Source organism: Lotus japonicus, chromosome 1 (genome assembly GCF_012489685.1).
Source record: "Lotus japonicus ecotype B-129 chromosome 1, LjGifu_v1.2".
Lineage (NCBI taxonomy): Eukaryota > Viridiplantae > Streptophyta > Magnoliopsida > Fabales > Fabaceae > Lotus > Lotus japonicus.
In genome coordinates, this window is record NC_080041.1 from 10,571,178 (window position 1) to 10,583,249 (window position 12,072).

A 12,072-nucleotide genomic window follows, 5' to 3' on the forward strand; every position below is an offset into this window, starting at 1 on the left:
ATAGGCGGAACTACCCTGTCCCCAAAGAAACAAATGATGTTCAGAGCTAAGACTCTACTCCTACTCTAATCCTATCTCGAGGAGCTCACACCAGCACTAAAACCTACACGCTGGCATGATTGTCGTCTGAATCAGAATCCAGAATGACCAAGTCTACAAACACTATCCGACCTCCCCTCGCAACCGCAATGCGCTCCGGTGCTGGACTAACGGGCTTTGGGCCCGAACCATGATCATCAATGATCGCAACGGTGGGTGTGCTGGACTCTGCTGAATGCACTCCCACAGACTCCTCCTCGGAGGGGTCCTCATCATCCGAAGACGACGGTGGCGGCGGTGCTCCTCCTAATCCTGGTCCGCAGTGCACACCAGGTGGCAAGTTGAAGCTGACAGTGCTCCTCCTCAGTACTCCTTCCATCAAGCGTCCTTCCCTATCTACCCTATCCTCCATGATCCTCCCGGAATACGTCGCGCGATGGCTAGCGGGGTCTACCACCCACGAACCGGGGTCATCCTGGTCAATCATCTCGTATCTAATCCCCCCCGAAGGGTGGACCATTGTGAACCAGTCCGCAATGGACATCTGACAAAAGGCGTTGTCCGCCAAAACACACACAGAAGACGCGAGGGTCAACTCCAAAGAACTATGTAGATAATAAACCCAATAGGTACAGATAATAAATAGCCACTTAGGCTTATAGCTAGGGATAACATCCTAGGGTTGCATATTCCACAAAGCACATAACGACAATAATAACATTTAACATGCATCAGGTAAGATTAACAATTATCAATCACACTCAACAACTAAGTCAGTATGCATGTTGCATGACATGATATGACGGTTAACCCAGTTAACCACATGCATTCCGGAAAGGAATGGACATCAAACGGATCATCCCTAACACCAGCCACGGTGGGACCATTTCGGCCCGCGTGCCTCTTACTCCAACAACAACGGTAGTAAGATCAGCCGTAACCCGTAGGTCTGCCATTTCGGTCTGCTACAAGAGACGTCTACAAACGCTCTTACACGGCATTCCGGGTCTTATGACCATTTTGGAAACCGACGAGGTCCAGAGTACGTTCTGTGTTAATACCTCATTAATGTTGCATGAATGCAGGATGATTAGTCAAACAACGTCTCCGAATCTCACTCGACACGTCGCCACGTGTTCTAGCTAAATTAAAGTCTCTAAAAACTTACCCTAAGGTAACAGTCGATTCTGCGACAAAAGACACATCTTTCAACAACACACAACTCATGATGATCTCCAAATCATCCGACTCATCTCAAACCGATGGTCAAAACTGCTCAACGAGCAAAGAGTATCACATACTCGGAAACTATCAATTTCCCGGACTTATCCCCCGGATAGTCCAACAACACAGCTGCTCCAACAGCACAAGAGCATCAACATACTCAATACTTCTCAACTCCTCAACACTTGGATCCGACGACACTTCTCGTTTTCCAAAACTAAGATTTGCCTCCGAAGCTTCCTTTCGAGTGTGTTATCATTATTTGAAGATTTAGAGGTTGTTTAATGTCTTATGAGTTTTCTTTTCAAAATAATATCCTTTTAGTCTTATCGCAAAATCTTATAAGTTCTCGGGATCTCCTAATCCCCAAATAACACCAGAGAATGTCTCGATCCATGGAACACCATAACAAGGCCCGAATCTCATTCGTCCTATCAAACTTTCTCAAAACTCTCAAAATAAAATCGGCATGACCTGCCCGCTATTCTCACTTTTCAGAATCACAGATTTCATTGCAGAAGCATAATTAATTCAGCACAATCAACCAACATGTCATATATCAACATATTATACAATACCCACGTAGCACTTAGCATATAAAGCATGCATCACACATCCTAAATTACCCACATAGCACATAGCATGTAATTCACTCTCAAAAACATTCAGTAGATGAATCATCTACATTGTCAGCCGAAGCCTCAGAAAACATTTTTCCAATCAAACACAAACAAGTGCATAAACAGTAAACAATGTCGAAAGCATCGACCCTAAGCATTAACTAGAGATTCAGTGAGAAGCCCTCACCTGTAGGTTCTTCAGAGTGATCTTCGAACTCTTCCTCACAAGCAAAGCGTTGCTCCTCAGGAAATTCCTCAAAAGCACCTTTAAAGTAAAACCACAGAATACTATCAGAATCTATCGGAAACTAAGCTATCAATACTTACTAAGGTTACACGAAGTAGTATATACTCCGAGGTACGATAATCTAGCGCGAAAGGACAAGTTTTCGAAAAAGAAATTTTCCTCCTCCCCCCTTAAAGGGCTCGGCCACTTTTGGTAATTGTGGGGCTCGATTTTTCTTCGATCAAACTTGGTTCCTATGCTATCATTAGCCGTAACTAAGGGTATTCTAAACTCGGAAAAATTATCGGATCAAAAACTGTCGCAGGGGTATTTTGGTCATGATTTTTAACTTAGAATTTCAAAACTGAAATCCCAAAAAGCAAATTTGACAGGGACGTCACTAACGACGTTTATGACACTAATCCTACTAGCACTAAGCTAAGGCGATAGTTTTCAGCCCAAAAGACGAAGCTTTACTCCAAAAATGGGTATTTGAGGCATAAATTGATTCCGGCGGAATTTCGGCGACATAACGGAAAAACTAATCCGACAGAAGTGATCTTGGGCACGTAAGGAAGATGTTTAGAATCAAAAATGAAATATTCAGGATAGTTTTGCAAAAACCTCAAAACTATCAGCTCAGAAAAGTCTAGAGAAAAGCTATGGAAAAAGCGATCAGAGGTAAGGATTAGCGACTATACCTCGAAACCTTGAAGTAGCAACTGATTAATCGACGATCAAGCAAGGATTGAACAAAAACTCTTCTTCCTCTTCCTTCTATGGAGCTCGCGGGTTTGGAGAGAAAATGGGTAAGATATTTGCCATTTTTTCTCCTTTCTTGCTATATATAGAGGTTGGAAAAACGCGGGAAAATGAAAGTTTCGCGAATCTGATTTTTCCGGCTTCATTCTCCATGAATTCTAAGATAGGTTTTGGCGAAAGAATTCCAAAACTAAAATGAGGTCTCCTTGTATTTTTGGTAACTAATGCAAAGTCGGTGTAAAACTATTTTACCCGATAAGTTACTTTTTGCATCGAATGTCGGAATAGAAAACTTCCTTCTGAAGAAAGATTGAAATCATCAAGAGAAATGGGTGTACGCGTGTGGAATCTTCATTTGATGTTCCGAATAGAAAAAGTCTTCATTGTCGGGTGATTCTAGGGTTTTGAAATACCAGGGTTTCGGTTTCGGCAAACTTCCGATGATTGGAATCGGACGTTCGTAGATCCTAGAGTTTCGCCTCGAAACGATTGTGATATTTGGAAAAAGAGAAGTTCTAACATTTCTCTGAAGATTTTCGGACTAAATTCCTACAGTGTTCCAAGGGTGGAACATAGTTTGATTTCCTAAGGTTCTTGTCCTAGGTTTTAAAGCGAATATTAGTCGTGCTATAACGTAAATCGACTTCGATACAATCCTTTGACTTTTCCTGAACTTTCTCCTTCATAAATTTATTTCATTCGGTAAACTCTTGTTCAGGTTTCCCTTCACGATACATCAACCCTAATCGTGAATAGGATTCTATTTACTTGGCATAAGTTTAAAAAACTTGGGCCTTACACTTCCCATCCTAAACCCTCAATTCTTCAACATTTTCCCCAAATTCACAACCCAGATCTTCAAAGCAAAGCCTAGAAGGTTCAAATCGCAACCCAGAAGCTTCGAACCCAAATCGGCCATAACCGCGACATCATCTCCATATTCCCCTTTCCAGATCCGTGTCCTCTTACTTCCGTTTCCGGCGCCGTAAACTCCTCCCTCTTCCTCTCTATCCAAATCGCACCACCACAGCTGCCTCTCTTCCAAATCAACCACCACCGAGCCTTCTCTTCCCTTCACCCTCGCAACCGTGTCAACCCACCACAACCGAACCCTTCTCCTCAAAACGCGAACCAGCCTCCATCTCCCACATCTCCGATCTGAAACCGACACCACCACTGCCTCCTCTCTGAAGCCGCGCTGCCACCACCACCTCTGGGTTCGCCACCGACAGTTGATGAAGGAGACTGGATATGGCTCTGTTGTTACTTGTTAGCCACTGAGAGTTTCCAGAAGCAAGGAGAAGAAAGGGGTCTTAGGATTGTTCATTTACGTTTTTACCCTTTTGGCATTCATTCAATCTTAACCGTTCAATTAAAATATATTAAATCTAACGGTGATTATGCCTGGTCTATCCATGGACCAAAAATAAAAGTGACCACCCTAGTGGGCACCATATTATACATCTAACCTGCCATTTATGCCTCTTACTCCCCTTCCACCTTTGCCTCGACCTCTAGAGGTGAAATTTTGGCCATTGGGGGGCGGGGGGGCGGGAGTTTGATGAAGGACTTTGACTAGAGGAAAAATTTGCTTGTGCAGAAAATTTTTTTTATTGGCCAAATTTCGCCTCTAGGGATCTTTGGAGTTTTCCCTCGCATTCTCATATGCCCATCAGCTCTTACCACTTAACTCCTAGAATAAGACTTATTGGCAGATATCCTGCTTTCTTGTTTCTCTCAACTCTAACTTATCGTGCAAGCGGCAATGCTTCAATTTCATCAATAGCAAGAGACTGAAGCTCAAGATTCATACATATCAAATTAACTAAGGAGTAAGGACTCATACTTTGAAGGAAGACCTTCAAGAATATCATGAACATGCTCTTTGTGACTGACGAAATCACCAATTGCACAAAGAGAATAAAAAGATGACATAATTTTCAAAAGAACTCAATAAAAGAATTTCCTTCTAGCTTTGTATTTATTAGCCTCATTTCACAAGTGTCGGCAACAAAGTTTGCAGCTAATTCTCCTCACCGGAAGCCGTGGTGTTTTGGTGGCTCCGAGCGCATATAGATCCTTTTATTATCGGTGTATGTAGTCTCACTATAATTATGTCATTTTTTAAGTTTTTAGTCAAAAGTACTACACGCTTAGCTTTTCTGAAACAAATTTGGTGATATTCTACTTTTTTTTCCCTCCAGTTGTTCCAATTCATTGATTAAGTTGTATGACCATCGGGGAAGTTTTTTCACTAGGAATCAAGCTCTGCTATGATGCCATAAAGGCAGAGAGAAGGAGAAGAAGAGATGAAGACTAGATGGAGTTTTTGTATATTGACTGAATGAATTATCGAGATTACATGCATATATATATACGAGGTAGAAGAAGTATTTGCCTCTCACCAGAAACCAATTAGAATAGGATCATATACAAATTGTTCATATTTAACAATTACAATGTACTCGGATACTTTAACAGATTAAAATCAATGAGCTGTTTGGGGTACGCAGCACATGAACTGCTCGCCAATTAACTATTGATTTTCCATTTTATTCAATCAGAGAGTTGAGACCTCCAGTTGCAGCCACAAATTCTCCAACCTCCTCCACAAGCTTTGCATTGCTCTATCTCATCTCTGTTTTCTGCAAACCTCACCACATCGACGATTACACCGATTCCTCCTCGTCTTCGCCTTCCATCAATGCTTTTCCCGATTTCTTCACTCCTTCCCTCGATCAACTGTTAGGCTTTGGCCGTGCCGTTTCCGATTGGGGTCTCAAGAATGCGTTAAATTAATTAAAGCCCACAATCAACTCTTCTTCATCCTTTTTCCTCGCAAATCTCTCACCTCCATTTCCTCTCTCTGCCCCCTCTCACCAAGTTCCAACCTTTTCCTTGACTAGTTCTGTGGGTGTTGGTTTTTGTTAAGGTTGGGGGAAAGAAGAAGAAACTCTCGTAATTGGCTACACAATTAGCCATGACTGGCTTTGTATTAGACTATTAGCTGAGAATTAATTTGGAAATAGCTTCGAAATTAGTTGGAATTAGCTGCGAAACTAGCCGTAAATAGCTTGAAATTAGCTGTAATTTAGCTTTGAGCTAGCTTGAAATTAGCTGCTAATCTAGCTGTACACTAGCTGTAGATTAGCTGGCATTTAGCGGCCAAAACTTTCGCTAAAGCTTAGCTACTAAATTATTTGGCCCCTAATCAACTGCGAAATTAGCTGCTAACTAAGCCACAGGCTAAGTGAATTAGCTTGGAATTAACTGCAGATTTAGCTGCTATATTTAGCTATGAAATTTGCTGAGAATCAGCTTGGAATTAGCTGCGTCTTTTGCTGAACTAGATTGGAATTAGCTGCGTGCTTATTCTTTGAACGACTTTGATTACACATTAACCTTCTTCTCTAATTCCCATTCCCCCTTATTCCTGGTCCAAATCACCAAGCTAGGAAGCATTCAATGGCAAGGGAGATTAGACATAGTCATAGGACAATCTGTTGAGTGTTGACGCTGTCTATGCTGGGTGCTGGTTCGAGAATCTAATCTGTTCAGCATAAACAGCGACAGAGAGCTCAGATCAGATTCAATTGTTCTTCTGAATCCCTCCCATTGCTGAGATTCATGCTTCAGTTTTGGAGATCAAAACACCACCATTAACAACAGAGAACGAGAGCGAACAAAAAAATTGAGGAGTCTCTCCCTCTCCCACAGAGAACACAAGAATCGTAGTTTGCAATTGGACTGTGAAAGGGAGCAACATAATTTGTAATGTACACCATATAAGTTACTCATGAAGAAGGTATTGGTGATGGATGTGTTGCTGGTGCATGAGTGAAGTAAGCTGGAAGAGGTTAAAAATTGTCTCAGTTTTCATTCTAATTTCATTTCTCCCTAACAATCCTCTTGAAGAGGTTCCACATTCAAATGTAGAAGTGGTCTCTCAGCCTGCTCCCTTTGTGGTTCCTGAACTTCAGTTTGATGCGTTTATGGTTCCCGCCATTCGGAACTTCAGGATGATTGTCTGCATTATCATGGATAACATCAGAAATTCTTGCAAACAAAATCTTTGTACAGTCTTGTAACTCTAGGGAACATCAAAATGTTATGAGAAGATATTTCTCTCTTCATCTCTCTGCTAATCACATTGAAATTGTACACTTCTACCTCCACATTTCAACAGTCTCAGGAACATATGGAATAGTCAAGGTTTTACTAGAAGGTTGCATCAGAAGGATTCAATCTCCCATGAAATGTTATGGAAGTACTAGCAGCAGATGTGGGAAGTTCATGCTTGCCTTATATTGATATCAATGTATCCACCTCGTTTTCTACAATCCCTTATCCTTTTTTTTTTGTCAAACCTCCTATTGATGAATTCAATGCTTCTAAATCTAACCACTATAATACTACAGAGTATGTTTTTCCTACCTCAATAGTTACAGCTTACATCATCTATATAAACAACAAATCACATAAAGCGAGGTAGGTCTCAAGATGTATTCTAAAGGCTAATGCTGGTAGGAAAAACTTAATGTTAGTTTGATCATTAGAACTCTTGCGTAACATTACCTAATTGCTTAATTTTCTTTTAAAGATTTGTGATAGGAATTAAAAAATTAGCAAAGAAAAATTAATTTAAATAAAATATTTAATTGAAAAATATCAAGCATCAATTGAAATATGAAATTTTCAACTAGTGTGTTGCAGAGAGACCAAAATATGTGTAGTATCTATAAATGTTAGTCATCACTCATCAAACAGTGGCAGCCCGTTATAAATGCCTCGGATGAAGATGCTTGTTAGAGCCTTAAGAATTCAGAAAAACTAACTAATATTATATATACACTCCAAGTTCTCTAATAATGCAGTCCCTTGCAGTTGAACTTGGTTGGTTATGAAGCTATCAGTTTGGGCAGTTTTCAAGGTTTAGACAGTTGTGACTTGGGAGCCCAACCAAGGGTATATTATATTTAGTGGAATGGTTAAATATGATAGCAGTCCTAAATTCGACCAACGGGTGGTTGGTTCAGGGGTACATATTTCTCTGAAGCAAGATTTCGGGTTTAAGTCTTGTGTATGGAAAAAAAATTTGCAGCTCAAATATGATTGCCTCCAGACTCCGGTAGATGATTTTATTCTTTAGAATGGCCATAGAAGTTATAAAGAATAGTAGCTTAATTGCATTATTGGCAATTTGCTGATCTCACTCAGTAGTCAGTGCTCCCTCATGGTGATCCTACTCTGCCTTCAACCACTTGTTTTTCATTTTCTTTTATGTAATTTGTAAAGTACTGTTGCAGAGAGACTAGCTTTTTAAAGAGTAATATGTGGAACCCATCAAATGTGAAATCATCTTATACTAAGTTTCATATTTCACTTTTTAGATTTGTGTTAGTGCATAGAGAAAAACCCCTGCATCGCATTTGACAAGGACTCTTGATTTTTCACCTTCCATTATTTCCTTCATTGCCCATCCATAAAGTATCTCAACTATCTACTTCAACTCTATTTAAGGAATGGCACAATTAATTGATTATTCAATAAAGGTTATTTAAGCTGAATGAACTATGCTAATTAATAAATAAGTTCATGTCAATGGAGCTGGCAAGTCAAGTGGAATGGCTCATAGGTGTTATTCAAATCAAAATCTGAGCCTGTCAAAACTTGCTAGTTCATGTCTAATTGAATCAAGTTGTCAATCCAGTTAATTTTAATCAATCCAGCCCAATTCATGTGATACGAAATGCGCGTCTAAGAATATTACCAACAAATTCTGAAACGGTTGATAGATAGTTGGCCCCTTAAACTCGCAGAAAATAATTTGAACATTAACCGCATATATGGAAATAGATATGTTGGGAAAGGCAGAACCCACTTCGGTGACCTCTACGCTTCAAAATGAATGAGTCTCTAGCTATCGGTTGAGATACACCCCTTGGCACACACAAAAAAAAGGCATATAAGATTTGTCCTTCATGCCACCAACTACGCTATAGAGTTTTTAGCCCTTAGGCCATCAATTGGGGCAGTGGATATGTCACACATGAAACATGCACACAAAAAGTTCATACAGCAATATAATAGCAATTTTGATGAACTAGTAAAGATTTTCTCAATGAACTCCCTTATGACTTCATGAGTGTAACATGTGCATTTGACAAGAAAGCAAATGCATCATTTTGAGCGTGATCCTTAAGAAGGCCCCATTTCAGATATATGCAGCAGATTGGGCCTGTTGTTTAATTTTGTTTAATCTATCTAATTATTTTAGATTAGAGAAAACTCAAGTTCACACCCACTTTTAACTAACCATGAAAATGAAAACCCAAGAAACCAAAAACCACAAACAAGAACAAAATAATTACTTTTACCAGAAAGATTAATAGCTTTTCAGAGATCGAGTGTGACCAAGCACCAGCAAATTTTGACAAGGAATTGGGTTTCTGCTCTGGTGTCAATTTTCAGATTTCTTTATATATTTCCACATATGAAGACTTTTGATGTAGTACTTTTTATTTTCATTCTTAAGAATCTAAGTGAAAGTCATTAACAAACTCTACCAACTTGTATATATCTTTTTATTTATTTCTTGTTCACCTATCCAATCCTAGCTAGCCATTGCTTCTGTCACACTCACCCAAATTTGACATGCTTTCGTTTTCAGTATCTAACGGTTTGTGACAAAATAATATGATTGGGGGGGGGGGTGTTTAATTAGCTATATGTTGTTATCAAATCAGATTGTTACCCCTGTGCCACAATCTGACAAGGCATTCAGATGAAGATAGTGAAATGCTAATAGAAGAAAAATTTGCTACCTTGTGATTTAAGATATGTACTTTGTACAAATTCATATAATTACAAAGGGCTCAAAATTATATAGTTTTGCAAGCGTTTCCAAGTCCTTAATTTGTGATTTTCAAAGGATTGATGTCTAGAAATCCCTCATCTTATGCAAGAGCAGAGTATTTAAATCACAAAAACAACTATAAGATATGTCATCAATGAAGTTAAAATGCATCTTATGTGGGTAAGATTGAGCACCAGCACTATTCCGATATGCTTCAACCTAGCATGTTTGATTCCACAACCAAATGCTCCAGAAGTAGTTTCAGTTAGAATTATATGCAATCGTGAAACTAAATGTCCATTGAAATGTTAAAATTGTATTTGATTTTTGAGACAAATCTAAAATCTAACTCATGCCATAGACCAAAATATTGGAAATTGAAGTGTGAGTAATAAGATCTCATCTTAGTTAAGAATGAAGACTCACATACCTTTATAGGTTTTGTACATTGAGAAGTTTCGCATTGACTAGAGATCATGGCCAAAATAGCTCTTTGATATTTCAAGATAATTCTCACCTCTTAAGTTAACTTTTAGGATATAGTTTGTTTTCAAAAATTCTAATATGGTATTATCAATCCTAGATCTTTTAAGTGGAGACCACCTATGATGTAGGTCTGCATGTTGAGAAGTCTTACATTGACTACAAATATAACTAGGATAATCCTTATATATGAGAATACAATCCTCACGTCTTGAGCTAGCTTTTGGAGTAGAATTAGGTCTTTCAAATTCTAATAATCAATATGTGGTGTTGGATCAATATTTTGGTTTTATCTCTTAAAAGAGTTTTTTCCTCCTCTAGTCTTGAGCTCCGGTTCATGCTCTAGCACAAATTACATTTTTTTTTTCTAAATCCCAAATCTAATTCGAGTGTGGTGAAATCTATGATTTCATTAAGAATGTGAGTTTTAAGAATCAAAATTTCAACTTAAAATTTCAAACTATCACCTTCAATCACTGCGATCTAGAGTAATCGTTGGCCTAAATCACATATTAATAGATATCATGAGAGTTATGTGAAAGAAAAAACTTTTTAGCTAAATAAGTTTGATTGAATAATTGAATATTGGGTTCTCATTCTAAAAACAGCTAAATATGGGCGAATCAAACAAAAACATCACTAGGAAACCGTTAGTGGTGACATCTTAGTTTAACATGTGGCGCCATATCCCTCTAGTGTACGTTGAAGTGATGATATTGGTTTTACATCCAAGTACGTATCTTAGAGTCTGACAGATTTTGTGTTATAATTCGTTGTTCATTATCCATGTTTGAAATGTTGGAAGATAGGCCAACTAATTCTATACTCTAAAGCTGCATTTTTCATGAGTATCTCTAACTAAATTCTTGTTGGAACCAATCAAATGACTTCAATTTTCACCTAATTAACAAGAATGATTAAGAAAAGAAAAATAGTCTGACATGAAATCCAGAATTTAAGTGATAAAGCAGGCTGTTTGATTTTAAATAGGCATTGTGTTTTCATAGAACATGCTGTTGGGATGTCAAGTGTTAGTAAAGAAGTCCCACATTGGATGGCTAGAGGAGAGATGAGCACTTTATAAGTGAGAGGACCCATACACCCATTGCCTTAAGGTTTTGGGTGAAAGATGTGGTGTCCAAACCACTTTGGTGTGCTCATGTAAGCCCAATGTGATGATTCCCTGGTTTATCCTCTTGCGGCCCAACAGTGGTATCAGAGCCGATGGTTAGGCGATCATGGTGACGGCTCCTTGTGTCGAAAGTCTTCCTAGCAATGGTGGTTAGGCGGCGTGTCCCGTTGATGGAGATCCAACGGCGGTGCAAGTAATTGGAGGTTTGCGCTTGAGATGGACTCACACTTGAGGGGGAGATTGTTGGGATGTCAAGTGTGAGTAAAGAAGTCCCACATTGGATGGCTAGAGGAGAGATGAGCACTTTATAAGTGAGAGGACCCATACACCCATTGCCTTAAGGTTTTGGGTGAAAGATGTGGTGTCCAAACCACTTTGGTGTGCTCATGTAAGCCCAATGTGATGATCCCCTGGTTTATCCTCTTGCGGCCCAACACATGCTTGTTTTTAACGTGGATTATTTCTAACCAAACAATTAATACAAGTATTTTAATTCAGAGCACTTCATTTCTCCAACTACCGAAACAAGGCTAAAAAATATAAAGTCAAAGTGGAATAGTAACGCAAAATTGTTTGCATTCTTAATCATTTTTACTTTCAAAACTTCTTTAACTTCTAGTAGTAATTAAATTATGCTCAACCCCGAAATACAAGAATCACAAGAACAAAAGAAAAGTGCATTAGTTTGACGGCGCCAAGGTTAGTTGTGAATTTTTATGCAGGTAAACCG